We start from the raw sequence: 15,682 nt of genomic DNA on the forward strand, positions 1-15,682 counted from the left end.
GCATCTGGATGAACACCTTCTGACTCCTCTGTGAGGAAGAGGAGGAGAGAGAGAGAGAGAGAGAGAGAGAGAGAGAGAGAGAAGGGGGGAGGAGGAGGAGGAGGAGGAGGAGGAAGAGGCAGCTTCGTTGCCACGGCGCTGATTCTTTTCAGTCTTCCACCTTTTTTTTATTAATCCTTCCTCTCTCCTCCAAAACATCTTCTTCTTCTTCTTCTTCTTCCCTCGTCGTTCCTGCTCACCTCCTTCTCCTCTCTTCATCATCATCTTCATCATCTCCAGGCAGCGCAGAAGACAGTAAGAACCACTCTTCAATTTTATCTGTGTGTGTGTGTGTGTGTGTGTGTGTGTCGCATGCTCCAGATAGCTCCACGTTTGCAGGGATGTTGAGGGTTTGATTCGCGCAAAGCCCGACGAGTTTCGATGATCCTTGTGCCGACGAGTTGCCCTTGAGCAAGGCAGCCAGTGGGATGCCGCAAAGTGTAACATCGCCCCCCCTCGCCCCCGTGCCGACGATGATGTGTGTTAACGCGTGTAAAGGACGCGTGTGCGTCTCCCGTGGTAAAAAGGAGCAGCTGCTTCGTGTCAGCCCCATCACACCGCTCGCCAAGTCCCGCCCACATGCTGTACTGTACGTCTCTATGTACTGTATGTACTGTACTATATGCGGCAGCGTGCACATTGAAGGCTAACTAGTGCGTGAAATGCCACCTTTGACACCTGAGTGGCGTAACCGTGGGAACCAGAGCGGGGAGGCGAGTGGATACTTTTTTGGGAGGGGGCTACAGATGTCCCCCCCCCCGCCCCCCCTGCTTGTCACAGCAGGTCGGCCATATTTGCCGGCGAGCTACCTGGGCAGGTGTGCGATGTACGGCCTGAAGGTGACAGAAGGTGTGCCCTTTGGCATGTGTGGTTAATTGACATGATGCGTACAGTTTACACTTTACACTGTAAACTGTTAGCAGCCTTGCTAATGTTCTGTTTGTAAACTGTAGGAAAACCTTTGCAGCCTCGCTATCTTTACCAAACGCTAGCAGCCTTGCAACAATGTAGCTACTCAACGTTAGATACTTCGCGGAAGTTTTATCGTACATTTTTCTAAACTTTAGAAACCTTGTTTAAGCTACGTTTGGAAACTTTACTAAATGTTTGCAGCCTTGCAACAATTGAGCTTGTAAACTTTACTAAACGCTAGCAACATTGCTGAAGATTTGTTCGTAAATTCTTCAAAACGTTAGCAGCCTTGCAATAATGTAGCTACTCAACGTTAGATACTTCGCGGAAGTTTTATCGTACATTTTTCTAAACTTTAGAAACCTTGTTTAAGCTACGTTTGGAAACTTTACTAAATGTTTGCAGCCTTGCAACAATTGAGCTTGTAAACTTTACTAAACGCTAGCAACATTGCTGAAAATTTGTTCGTAAATTCTTCAAAACGTTAGCAGCCTTGCAACAATGTAGCTACTCAACGTTAGATACTTTGCGGAAGTTTTGTCGTACATTTTTCAAAACGTTACAAACCTTGTTTAAGCTATGTTTGGAAACTTTACTAAATGTTTGCAGCCTTGCAACAATTGAGCTTGTAAACTTTACTAAACGCTAGCAACCTTGCTGAAGATTTGTTCGTAAATTCTTCTAAACGCTAGCAGCCTTGCAACAATGTAGCTACTCAAAGTGAGATACTTTGCAGAAGTTATATCGTAAATTTTTCTAAACTTTAGAAACCTTGTTTAAGCTATGTTTGGAAACTTTACTAAATGTTTGCAGCCTTGCAACAATTGAGCTTGTAAACTTTACTAAACGCTAGCAACCTTGCTGAAAATTTGTTCGTAAATTCTTCAAAACGTTAGCAGCCTTGCAATAATGTAGCTACTCAACGTTAGATACTTTGCGGAAGTTTTGTCGTACATTTTTCAAAACGTGACAAACCTTGTTTAAGCTACGTTTGGAAACTTTACTAAATGTTTGCAGCCTTGCAACAATTGAGCTTGTAAACTTTACTAAACGCTAGCAACCTTGCTGAAGATTTGTTCGTAAATTCTTCAAAACGTTAGCAGCCTTGCAATAATGTAGCTACTCAACGTTAGATACTTCGCGGAAGTTTTATCGTACATTTTTCTAAACTTTAGAAACCTTGTTTAAGCTACGTTTGGAAACTTTACTAAATGTTTGCAGCCTTGCAACAATTGAGCTTGTAAACTTTACTAAACGCTAGCAACCTTGCTGAAGATTTGTTCGTAAATTCTTCTAAACGCTAGCAGCCTTGCAACAATGTAGCTACTCAAAGTGAGATACTTTGCGGAAGTTTTATCGTAAATTTCTCTAAACTTTAGAAACCTTGTTTAAGCTATGTTTGGAAACTTTACTAAATGTTTGCAGCCTTGCAACAGTTGAGCTTGTAAACTTTACTAAACGCTAGCAACATTGCTGAAAATTTGTTCGTAAATTCTTCAAAACGTTAGCAGCCTTGCAATAATGTAGCTACTCAACGTTAGATACTTTGCGGAAGTTTTGTCGTACATTTTTCAAAACGTTACAAACCTTGTTTAAGCTATGTTTGGAAACTTTACTAAATGTTTGCAGCCTTGCAACAATTGAGCTTGTAAACTTTACTAAACGCTAGCAACCTTGCTGAAGATTTGTTCGTAAATTCTTCTAAACGCTAGCAGCCTTGCAACAATGTAGCTACTCAAAGTGAGATACTTTGCAGAAGTTATATCGTAAATTTTTCTAAACTTTAGAAACCTTGTTTAAGCTACGTTTGGAAACTTTACTAAATGTTTGCAGCCTTGCAACAATTGAGCTTGTAAACTTTACTAAACGCTAGCAACATTGCTGAAAATTTGTTCGTAAATTCTTCAAAACGTTAGCAGCCTTGCAATAATGTAGCTACTCAACGTTAGATACTTTGCGGAAGTTTTGTCGTACATTTTTCAAAACGTTACAAACCTTGTTTAAGCTATGTTTGGAAACTTTACTAAATGTTTGCAGCCTTGCAACAATTGAGCTTGTAAACTTTACTAAACGCTAGCAACCTTGCTGAAGATTTGTTCGTAAATTCTTCTAAACGCTAGCAGCCTTGCAACAATGTAGCTACTCAAAGTGAGATACTTTGCAGAAGTTATATCGTAAATTTTTCTAAACTTTAGAAACCTTGTTTAAGCTACGTTTGGAAACTTTACTAAATGTTTGCAGCCTTGCAACAATTGAGCTTGTAAACTTTACTAAACGCTAGCAACATTGCTGAAAATTTGTTCGTAAATTCTTCAAAACGTTAGCAGCCTTGCAATAATGTAGCTACTCAACGTTAGATACTTTGCGGAAGTTTTGTCGTACATTTTTCAAAACGTTACAAACCTTGTTTAAGCTATGTTTGGAAACTTTACTAAATGTTTGCAGCCTTGCAACAATTTAGCTTGTAAACAAAACGATTTATCCGGGAGACTCACGAATTTCAGGGCAACCATTCTCTCGAATGTCTTCACCCAAACAACAATATTGAGGGCGTGCCTGTGATGTCACTGCCTTTAGCGCCCTCTACAACCTGTACAAACAGCGTGCCAGCCCAGTCACATGTTGTATTTGGCTTCTGTACACACACATATGTGACTGCAAGACATACTTGGTCAACATCCACACATGTCACACTGAGGGTGGCCATATAAACAACTTTAACACTGTTACAAATATGCGCCACACTGTGAACCCACACCAAACAAGAATGACAAACACATTTCGGGAGAACATCCGCACTGTAACACAACATAAACACAACAGAACAAATACCCAGAATCCCATGTAGCCCTAACTCTTCTGGGCTGCAATATACACCCCCGCGACCACCAAAGCCCGCCCTCCCAACCCTGCGCCCCCACACATCAACCCCCCCCGCCCCGCCTCCGTGCGTCGGTTGCATATTTGTAACAGTGATAAAGTTGTTGATACGGCCTTGTTTAAGCTATGTTTGGAAACTTTACTAAATGTTTGCAGCCTTGCAACAATTGAGCTTGTAAACTTTACTAAACGCTAGCAACCTTGCTGAAGATTTGTTCGTAAATTCTTCTAAACGCTAGCAGCCTTGCAACAATGTAGCTACTCAAAGTGAGATACTTTGCAGAAGTTATATCGTAAATTTTTCTAAACTTTAGAAACCTTGTTTAAGCTATGTTTGGAAACTTTACTAAATGTTTGCAGCCTTGCAACAATTTAGCTTGTAAACTTTACTAAACGCTAGCAACCTTGCTGAAGATTTGTTCGTAAATTCTTCAAAACGTTAGCAGCCTTGCAACAATGTAGCTACTCAACGTTAGATACTTCGCGGAAGTTTTGTCGTACATTTTTCAAAACGTTACAAACCTTGTTTAAGCTATGTTTGGAAACTTTACTAAATGTTTGCAGCCTTGCAACAATTTAGCTTGTAAACTTTACTAAACGCTAGCAACCTTGCTGAAGTTTTGTTCGTAAATTCTTCAAAACGTTAGCAGCCTTGCAACAATGTAGCTACTCAAAGTGAGATACTTTGCGGAAGTTTTATCGTAAATTTCTCTAAACTTTAGAAACCTTGTTTAAGCTACGTTTGGAAACTTTACTAAATGTTTGCAGCCTTGCAACAATTGAGCTTGTAAACTTTACTAAACGCTAGCAACCTTGCTGAAGATTTGTTTGTAAATTCTTCTAAACGCTAGCAGCCTTGCAACAATGTAGCTACTCAAAGTGAGATACTTTGCAGAAGTTATATCGTAAATTTTTCTAAACTTTAGAAACCTTGTTTAAGCTATGTTTGGAAACTTTACTAAATGTTTGCAGCCTTGCAACAATTTAGCTTGTAAACTTTACTAAACGCTAGCAACCTTGCTGAAGATTTGTTCGTAAATTCTTCAAAACGTTAGCAGCCTTGCAACAATGTAGCTACTCAACGTTAGATACTTCGCGGAAGTTTTGTCGTACATTTTTCAAAACGTTACAAACCTTGTTTAAGCTATGTTTGGAAACTTTACTAAATGTTTGCAGCCTTGCAACAATTTAGCTTGTAAACTTTACTAAACGCTAGCAACCTTGCTGAAGTTTTGTTCGTAAATTCTTCAAAACGTTAGCAGCCTTGCAACAATGTAGCTACTCAAAGTGAGATACTTTGCGGAAGTTTTATCGTAAATTTCTCTAAACTTTAGAAACCTTGTTTAAGCTACGTTTGGAAACTTTACTAAATGTTTGCAGCCTTGCAACAATTGAGCTTGTAAACTTTACTAAACGCTAGCAACCTTGCTGAAGATTTGTTCGTAAATTCTTCTAAACGCTAGCAGCCTTGCAACAATGTAGCTACTCAAAGTGAGATACTTTGCAGAAGTTATATCGTAAATTTTTCTAAACTTTAGAAACCTTGTTTAAGCTACGTTTGGAAACTTTACTAAATGTTTGCAGCCTTGCAACAATTGAGCTTGTAAACTTTACTAAACGCTAGCAACATTGCTGAAAATTTGTTCGTAAATTCTTCAAAACGTTAGCAGCCTTGCAATAATGTAGCTACTCAACGTTAGATACTTTGCGGAAGTTTTGTCGTACATTTTTCAAAACGTTACAAACCTTGTTTAAGCTATGTTTGGAAACTTTACTAAGTGTTTGCAGCCTTGCAACAATTGAGCTTGTAAACTTTACTAAACGCTAGCAACCTTGCTGAAGTTTTGTTCGTAAATTCTTCAAAACGTTAGCAGCCTTGCAACAATGTAGCTACTCAAAGTGAGATACTTTGCGGAAGTTTTATCGTAAATTTCTCTAAACTTTAGAAACCTTGTTTAAGCTATGTTTGGAAACTTTACTAAATGTTTGCAGCCTTGCAACAATTGAGCTTGTAAACTTTACTAAACGCTAGCAACCTTGCTGAAGATTTGTTCGTAAATTCTTCAAAACGTTAGCAGACTTGTTTACGCTTTGTTGAGGTTGTGCTTGTGAACTTTACAAAACGTGATTATCCTTGCTGATGTTTTTCTTGTTAACATTAGTAACCTTTAACAGCTTTACTCATGAACTTAACCAAATGTTAGCAGCCTTGCAAAACTGTAGCTTGTAAACCATACTCAACGTTAGATGCCTTGCGGAAGTTTTGCCGTAAATGTTTCAAAACGTTAGAAGCTTTGTTTACGCTTTGTTTGTAAACGTTACGGAATGTTTGCAGCCTTGCAACAATTTAGCTTGTAAACTTTACTAAACGCTAGCAACCTTGCTGAAGTTTTGTTCGTAAATTCTTCAAAACGTTAACTGCCTTGCAACAATGTAGCTACTCAACGTTAGATACTTTGCGGAAGTTTTGTCGTAAATTCTTCAAAACGTTAGCAGCCTTGTTTGTTGAGGTTGTGCTTGTGAACTTTACAAAACGTGAGTATTCTTGCTGATGTTTTTCTTGTTAACATTAGTAACCTTTAACAGCTTTACTCATGAACTTTACCAAATGTTAGCAGCCTTGCAAAAATGTAGCTTGTAAACCTTACTCAACGTTAGATGCCTTGCGGAAGTTTTGTCGTAAACTTTTCCAAATGTTAGAAGCTTTGTTTACGCTTTGTTTGTAAACTTTACTAAATGTTTGCAACCTTGCAACAATTTAGCTTGTAAACTTGACTAAATGTTAGCAACCTTGCTGACGTTTTGTTCGTAAATTCATAAACTGTTCGTAAACTTTACTAAACATTAGAAGCACTGCCGAAGTTGGGTTCGTAAATTCTTCAAAATGTTTGCAGCCTTGTTTACGCTTTGTTGAGGTTGTGTTTGTGAACTTTACAAAACGTTAATATCCTTGCTGAAGTTTTTCTTGTTAACATTAGTAACTGTTAACAGGTTTTCTTGTAAACTTTACTAAACGTTAGCAGCCTGTCTGTTGTTTTGTTCGTAAACTTTACTAAACGTTAACAGCCTTGCTAATGTTTTGTTTGTAAACTTTCTAAACGTTGTCAGCCTTGCTGAAGTTTTGTTTGTAAATTCCGAAACTGTTCGTAAATTTTACTAAATGTTATAAGCCTTGCTGAAGTTTTGTTCCTACATTTTTCAAAACGTCAGCAGCCTTACGTACGTTTTGTTCGTAAACTTTACTAAACGTTTAAAGCATTGCTGAAGTTTTGTTCGTAAATTCTTCAAAACGATAGCAGCCTTGTTTATGTTTTGTTGAGGTTGTGCTTGTGAACCTTACAGAACTTTAGTATCCTTGCTGATGTTTTTCTTGTCAACAGTAACCGTTAACAGCTTTACTCAGGAACTTTACTAAACGTTAACAGCCTGGCTGACGTTTTGTTCGTAAACTTTACTAAACGTTTGCAGCCTTGCTGATGTTTTGTTCGTAAACTTTTCTAAACGTTAACAGCCTTGCTGATGTTTTGTTCGTAAACTTTACTAAACGTTAGAAGCCTTGCTGAAGTTGTATTTGTAAATTCCTAAACTGTTCGTAAACTTTACTAAACGTTAAAAGCCTTGCTGAAGTTTTGTTCGCAATTTTTTCAAAACGTTAGCAGCCTTGTTTACGCTTTGTTGAGGTTGTGCTTGTGAACTTTACAGAACTTTAGTATCCTTGCTGACGTTTTTCTTACAACGTTGAAACAACATGCTTTTTGATGACGTTTAATCAATGTTGGGTTCTGACGTTGATTCAAACCATTGAAATGTGGTAATTTCCCAACCAATATTCCACAACACAACTACAACATTGAAACAACATGCTTTTTGACAACGTTAAATCAATGTTGGGTTCTGAGGTTGATTTAAACCATTGAAATTTGGTAATTTCCCAACCAATATTCTACCACACAAATACAACGTTGAAACAGCATGCTTTTTGATGACGTATAATCAATGTTGGGTTCTGACGTTGATTTAAACCATTGAAATTTGGTAATTTCCCAACCAATTTTCCACCACACAAATAAAACGTTGAAACAACATGCTTTTTGACAACGTATAATCAATGTTGGGTTCTGACGTTGATTTAAACCATTGAAATTTGCTCATTTCCTAAACAATATTCTACAACACAAATACAACGTTGAAACAACATGCTTTTTGACAACTTTAAATCAATGTTGGGTTCTGACATTGATTTAAACCATTGAAATTTGGTAATTTCCCAACCAATTTTCCACCACACAAATAAAACGTTGAAACAACATGCTTTTTGACGTTAAAAGCCTTGCTGAAGTTTTGTTCCTAAATTCTTCAAGACGTCAGCAGCCTTTACGCTTTGTTGAGGTTGTGCTGGTGAACCTTACAGAACTTTAGTATCCTTGCTGACGTTTTTCTTGTTAACATTAATAACCGTAAACAGCTTTACTCATGAACTTTATTAAACGTTAGCAGCCTTGCTAATGTTTTTTTTTAAACTTTACTAAACGTTAGCAGCCCTGCTGGCGTATTGTTCGTAAACTTTACTTAACGTTAGCAGTCTTCCTGGCGTTTTGTTCGTAAACTTTACTTAAGGTTAGCAGCATTGCTGGCATTTTGCTCGTAAACTTTACTTAACGTTAGAAGTCTTGCTGACGCTTTGCTCGTAAACTTTACTAAACGTTAGCAGCTTTGCTGACGTTTGTTCGTAAACTTTACTAAACTTCAGCAGACTTGCTGAAGTTTTGTTTGTAAATTTGTAAACTGTTCATAAACTTTACTAAACGTTAAAAGCTCTGCTGAAGTTTTGTTCGTACATTCTTCAAAACATTAGCAGCCTTGTTTACGCTTTGTTGAGGTTGTACTTGTGAGCCTTACAAAACGTGAGTATCCTTGCTGACGTTTTTTAGTAACCGTTAAAAGCTTTACTTTTAAACTTTACTAAACATTAGCAGCCTTGCTAATGCTTTGTTTCTAAACTTTACTAACTGTTAGCAGCCTTGCTGGCGTTTTGTTTGTAAATTTTACCTAACGTTATCAGCCTTGCTGAAGTTTTGTTCGTAAACTTTACTAAACATTAGCCGCCTTGTTGCCGTTTTGTTCATAAACTTTACTAAACATTAGCCGCCTTGTTGGCGTTTTGTTCATAAACTTTACTAAACATTAGCCGCCTTGTTGGCGTTTTGTTCATAAACTTTACTAAACATTAGCAGGCTTGCTGAAGTTTTGTTAGTAAATTTGTAAACTGCTCGTAAACTTTACTTAAAGTTAGAAGCCTTGCTGAAGTTTCGTTCACAAGTTCTCCAAAACGTCAGCAGCCTTTCTTAGAATTTGTTCGTAAACTTTACTAAACTTTAGAAGCCTTGCTGAAGTTTTGTTCGTAAAATTCTCTAAACGTTAGCAGCATTGCTGGCGTTTTGTTCGTAACTTTTCTGTGAACCTTACAAAACGTGAGTATACGTGCTGACGTTTTTCTTGTTAACATTAGTAACCGTTAACAGCTTTACTCGTAAACTCTACAAACATTAGCAGCCTGGCTGATGTTTTGTTTCGTAAACTTTACTAAACGTTAGCATCCTTGCTAATGTTTTGTTCGTAAACTTTGCTAAACATTAGCAGCCTTGCTGAAGTTTTGTTCGTAAACTTTACTAAACGTTAGCAGCCTTGCTGACGTTTGTTCGTAAACTTTACTAAACTTCAGCAGCCTTGCTGAAGTTTTGTTTGTAAATTTGTAAACTGTTCATAAACTTTACTAAACGTTAAAAGCTCTGCTGAAGTTTTGTTCGTACATTCTTCAAAACATTAGCAGCCTTGTTTACGCTTTGTTGAGGTTGTACTTGTGAGCCTTACAAAACGTGAGTTGTTTTTTAGTAATCGTTAAAAGCGTTACTTGTAAACTTTACTAAACATTAGCAGCCTTGCTAATGTTTTGTTCGTAAACTTTACCTAATGTTAGCAGCCTTGCTGAAGTTTTGTTCGTAAACTTTACTAAACGTTAGCAGCCTTGCTGACGTTTTGTTCGCAAACTTTACTAAACATTAGCCGCCTTGCTGGCGTTTTGTTCATAAACTTTACTAAACGTTAGCAGCCTTGCTAAAGTTTCGTTCATAAGTTCTCCAAAACGTCAGCAGTCTTTCTTAGGATTTGTTCGTAAACTTTACCAAACGTTAGAAGCCTCGCTGAAGTTTTGTTCGTAAATTCTCTAAACGTTAGCAGCATTACTGGCGTTTTGTTCGTAACTTATCTGTGAACCTTGCAAAACGTGAGTATCCGTGCTGACTTTTTTCTTGTTAACATTAGTAACCGTTAACAGCTTTACTCGTAAACTCTACAAACATTAGCAGCCTGGCTGATGTTTTGTTTCCTAAACTTTACTAAACGTTAGCATCCTTGCTAATGTTTTGTTCGTAAACTTTGCTAAACATTAGCAGCCTTGCTGAAGTTTTGTTCGTAAACCTTACTAAACGTTAGCAGCCTTGCTGACGTTTGTTCGTAAACTTTACTAAACTTCAGCAGCCTTGCTGAAGTTTTGTTTGTAAATTTGTAAACTGTTCATAAACTTTACTAAACGTTAAAAGCTCTGCTGAAGTTTTGTTTGTACATTCTTCAAAACATTAGCAGCCTTGTTTACGCTTTGTTGAGGTTGTACTTGTGAGCCTTACAAAACGTGAGTTGTTTTTTAGTAATCGTTAAAAGCGTTACTTGTAAACTTTACTAAACATTAGCAGCCTTGCTAATGTTTTGTTCGTAAACTTTACCTAATGTTAGCAGCCTTGCTGAAGTTTTGTTCGTAAACTTTACTAAACGTTAGCAGCCTTGCTGACGTTTTGTTCGCAAACTTTACTAAACATTAGCCGCCTTGCTGGCGTTTTGTTCATAAACTTTACTAAACGTTAGCAGGCTTGCTGAAGTTTTGTTAGTAAATTTGTAAACTGCTCGTATACTTTACAAAAAGTTAGAAGCCTTGCTAAAGTTTCGTTCATAAGTTCTCCAAAACGTCAGCAGTCTTTCTTAGGATTTGTTCGTAAACTTTACTAAACTTTAGAAGCCTTGCTGAAGTTTTGTTCGTAAAATTCTCTTAACGTTAGCAGCATTGCTGGCGTTTTGTTCGTAACTTTTCTGTGAACCTTACAAAACGTGAGTATCCGTGCTGACGTTTTTCTTGTTAACATTAGTAACCGTTAACAGCTTTACTCGTAAACTCTACAAACATTAGCAGCCTGGCTGATGTTTTGTTTCGTAAACTTTACTAAACGCTAGCATCCTTGCTAATGTTTTGTTCGTAAACTTTGCTAAACATTAGCAGCCTTGCTGAAGTTTTGTTCGTAAACTTTACTAAACGTTAGCAGCCTTGCTGACGTTTGTTCGCAAACTTTACTAAACATTAGCCGCCTTGCTGGCGTTTTGTTCATAAACTTTACTAAACGTTAGCAGGCTTGCTGAAGTTTTGTTAGTAAATTTGTAAACTGCTCGTATACTTTACTAAAAGTTAGAAGCCTTGCTAAAGTTTCGTTCATAAGTTCTCCAAAACGTCAGCAATCTTTCTTAGGATTTGTTCGTAAACTTTACCAAACGTTAGAAGCCTCGCTGAAGTTTTGTTTGTAAATTTGTAAACTGTTCATAAACTTTACTAAACGTTAAAAGCTCTGCTGAAGTTTTGTTCGTACATTCTTCAAAACATTAGCAGCCTTGTTTACGCTTTGTTGAGGTTGTACTTGTGAGCCTTACAAAACGTGAGTATCCTTGCTGACGTTTTTTAGTAACCGTTAAAAGCTTTACTTTTAAACTTTACTAAACATTAGCAGCCTTGCTAATGCTTTGTTTCTAAACTTTACTAACTGTTAGCAGCCTTGCTGGCGTTTTGTTTGTAAATTTTACCTAACGTTATCAGCCTTGCTGAAGTTTTGTTCGTAAACTTTACTAAACATTAGCCGCCTTGTTGGCGTTTTGTTCATAAACTTTACTAAACATTAGCCGCCTTGTTGGCGTTTTGTTCATAAACTTTACTAAACATTAGCAGGCTTGCTGAAGTTTTGTTAGTAAATTTGTAAACTGCTCGTAAACTTTACTTAAAGTTAGAAGCCTTGCTGAAGTTTCGTTCACAAGTTCTCCAAAACGTCAGCAGCCTTTCTTAGGATTTGTTCGTAAACTTTACTAAACTTTAGAAGCCTTGCTGAAGTTTTGTTCGTAAAATTCTCTTAACGTTAGCAGCATTGCTGGCGTTTTGTTCGTAACTTTTCTGTGAACCTTACAAAACGTGAGTATCCGTGCTGACGTTTTTCTTGTTAACATTAGTAACCGTTAACAGCTTTACTCGTAAACTCTACAAACATTAGCAGCCTGGCTGATGTTTTGTTTCGTAAACTTTACTAAACGTTAGCATCCTTGCTAATGTTTTGTTCGTAAACTTTGCTAAACATTAGCAGCCTTGCTGAAGTTTTGTTCGTAAACTTTACTAAACGTTAGCAGCCTTGCTGACGTTTGTTCTTAAACTTTACTAAACTTCAGCAGCCTTGCTGAAGTTTTGTTTGTAAATTTGTAAACTGTTCATAAACTTTACTAAACGTTAAAAGCTCTGCTGAAGTTTTGTTTGTACATTCTTCAAAACATTAGCAGCCTTGTTTACGCTTTGTTGAGGTTGTACTTGTGAGCCTTACAAAACGTGAGTTGTTTTTTAGTAATCGTTAAAAGCGTTACTTGTAAACTTTACTAAACATTAGCAGCCTTGCTAATGTTTTGTTCGTAAACTTTACCTAATGTTAGCAGCCTTGCTGAAGTTTTGTTCGTAAACTTTACTAAACGTTAGCAGCCTTGCTGACGTTTTGTTCGCAAACTTTACTAAACATTAGCCGCCTTGCTGGCGTTTTGTTCATAAACTTTACTAAACGTTAGCAGGCTTGCTGAAGTTTTGTTAGTAAATTTGTAAACTGCTCGTATACTTTACTAAAAGTTAGAAGCCTTGCTAAAGTTTCGTTCATAAGTTCTCCAAAACGTCAGCAGTCTTTCTTAGGATTTGTTCGTAAACTTTACCAAACGTTAGAAGCCTCGCTGAAGTTTTGTTCGTAAATTCTCTAAACGTTAGCAGCATTACTGGCGTTTTGTTCGTAACTTATCTGTGAACCTTGCGAAACGTGAGTATCTGTGCTGACGTTTTTCTTGTTAACATTAGTAACCGTTAACAGCTTTACTCGCAAACTCTACAAACATTAGCAGCCTGGCTGATGTTTTGTTTCGTAAACTTTACTAAACGTTAGCATCCTTGCTAATTGTTTTGTTCGTAAACTTTCTAAACGTTAGCAGCATTGCTGGTGTTTTGTTCGTAAACTTTACTAAACATTAGCAGCCTTGCTGAAGTTTTGTTTGTAAACTTTACTAAATGTTAACAGCCTTGCTGGCGTTTTGTTCGTAAACTTTACTTAACGTTAGCAGCCTTGCTGATGTTTTGTTTCGTAAACTTAACTAAACGTTAGCATCCTTGCTAATGTTTTGTTCGTAAACTTTCTAAACTTTAGCAGCATTGCTGGCGTTTTGTTCGTAAACTTTACTAAACATTAGCAGCCTTGCTGAAGTTTTGTTCATAAATTTGTAAACTGCTCGTAAACTTTACTAAAAGTTAGAAGCCTTGTTGAAGTTTTGTTCGTAATTTCTTCAAATGTCAGCAGCCTTGTTTATGCTTTGTTGAGATTGTGCTTGTGAGCCTTACAAAGTTAGCCTTGCTAATGTCTTGCTTGTAAACGTTACAAAACATTAGCAGCTTGCAAAAATTTGGCTCGAAAACTTTACTTAGCTTTTGCAACCTTGTTGAAGATTTGTTCATAAATTCTTCAAAACGTTGGCAGCCTCGCTGACGTTTTGTTAGTGAACTTTACAAATCTGTAGCAACCTTGCTTATACTTTGTTCAGAAACTTTATTAAATGTTTGCAGCTTTGCTAAACTTTTGTTCGTAAAATTTACAAAACTTTAGTACCCTTGCTGATTTGCTTGTAAACATTACTGTTAACAACGTTGCTTGTAAACTTTACTAAATATTAGCAGCCTTGCTAAAGTTTTGCTTGTAAACTTTCCACACTTTGTACAAATTTGTCCACACTTTGTCCAACTTTGCACACACTTTGTCCACACTTTTTCAAACTTTGCCCACACTTTGTCCCCACTTTGTACCACCTTGTCCACACTTTGTCCACATTTTGTCTCCGCTTTGTCCAACTTTGAACACACTTTGTCCACACTTTGTCCACATAGTCCACACTTTGTCCACACTTTGTACCACCTTGTCCCCGCCGTGTCCCACTTTGTCCACTATGTTCATACTTTGTCCCACTTTGTACCACATTGTCCACACTTTGTCCCGCTTTGTCCACGCTTTGTCCATGCTTTGTTCCACTATCCCCATTTGCTCACACTTTGTCCACACTTTGTCCACACTTTGTCCACACTTAGTCCCACTTAGTCCACACTTTGTCCACACTTACTCGATGCTTTGTCTCAATTTGTCCACACTTTTTCCCACTTTATCCCACTTTGTTCACACTTTGTCCCCTAATTGTCCACACTTTGTCACACTTTGTCCCTCTTTGTCAAGGCTTACTTAACGCTTTGTCCATACTTTGTCCACGCTTTGTCCACACTTACTCGATGCTTTGTCCCACTTTGTTCACACTTTGTCCCTCTTTGTCCACACTTTGTCAACGCTTACTTCACGCTTTGTCCCACTTTGTCCATGGTTTGTCCACACTTACTCGATGCTTTGTCCCACTTTGTTCACACTTTGTCCCTCTTTGTCCACACTTTGTCAACGCTTACTTCACGCTTTGTCCCACTTTGTCCACGCTTTGTCCACACTTACTCGATGCTTTGTCCCACTTTGTTCACACTTTGTCCCTCTTTGTCCACACTTTGTCAACGCTTACTTCACGCTTTGTCCCACTTTGTCCATGGTTTGTCCACACTTACTCGATGCTTTGTCTCACTTTGTTCACACTTTGTCACACTTTGTCCCTCTTTGTCAAGGCTTACTTAACGCTTTGTCCACACTTTGTCCACGCTTTGTCCACACTTACTCGATGCTTTGTCCCACTTTGTTCACACTTTGTCCCTCTTTGTCCACACTTTGTCAACGCTTACTTCACGCTTTGTCCCACTTTGTCCATGGTTTGTCCACACTTACTCGATGCTTTGTCCCACTTTGTTCACACTTTGTCCCTCTTTGTCCACACTTTGTCAACGCTTACTTCACGCTTTGTCCCACTTTGTCCACGCTTTGTCCACACTTACTCGATGCTTTGTCCCACTTTGTTCACACTTTGTCCCTCTTTGTCCACACTTTGTCAACGCTTACTTCACGCTTTGTCCCACTTTGTCCACGCTTTGTCCACACTTACTCGATGCTTTGTCCCACTTTGTTCACACTTTGTCCCTCTTTGTCCACACTTTGTCAACGCTTACTTCACGTTTTGTCCCACTTTGTCCATGGTTTGTCCACACTTACTCGATGCTTTGTCCCACTTTGTTCACACTTTGTCCCTCTTTGTCCACACTTTGTCAACGCTTACTTCACGCTTTGTCCACACTTTGTCCACGCTTTGTCCACACTTACTCGATGCTTTGTCCCACTTTGTTCACACTTTGTCCCTCTTTGTCCACACTTTGTCAACGCTTACTTCACGCTTTGTCCCACTTTGTCCATGGTTTGTCCACACTTACTCGATGCTTTGTCCCACTTTGTTCACACTTTGTCCCTCTTTGTCTACACTTTGTCAACGCTTACTTCACGCTTTGTCCCACTTTGTCCACGCTTTGTCCACACTTACTCGATGCTTTGTCCCACTT

The 15,682-nt window shown here is 38.1% G+C and overlaps 1 protein-coding gene across 4 annotated transcripts in view; it reads left to right on the plus strand.

Moving 5' to 3' along the window:
- Nucleotides 1-102: 102 nt before the first annotated feature.
- Nucleotides 103-15,682, plus strand: part of shank1 (SH3 and multiple ankyrin repeat domains 1) — a 280,926-nt gene continuing 265,346 nt past the window's right edge. For all 4 annotated transcript variants that reach the window (XM_061981384.1, XM_061981385.1, XM_061981386.1 and 1 more), the window contains exon 1: nt 103-294. The gene's annotated coding sequence lies outside the window, so the exon portion shown is untranslated. The remainder of the gene's footprint in view (nt 295-15,682) is intronic.

Source organism: Nerophis lumbriciformis, linkage group LG24 (assembly GCF_033978685.3).
Source record: "Nerophis lumbriciformis linkage group LG24, RoL_Nlum_v2.1, whole genome shotgun sequence".
NCBI lineage: Eukaryota > Metazoa > Chordata > Actinopteri > Syngnathiformes > Syngnathidae > Nerophis > Nerophis lumbriciformis.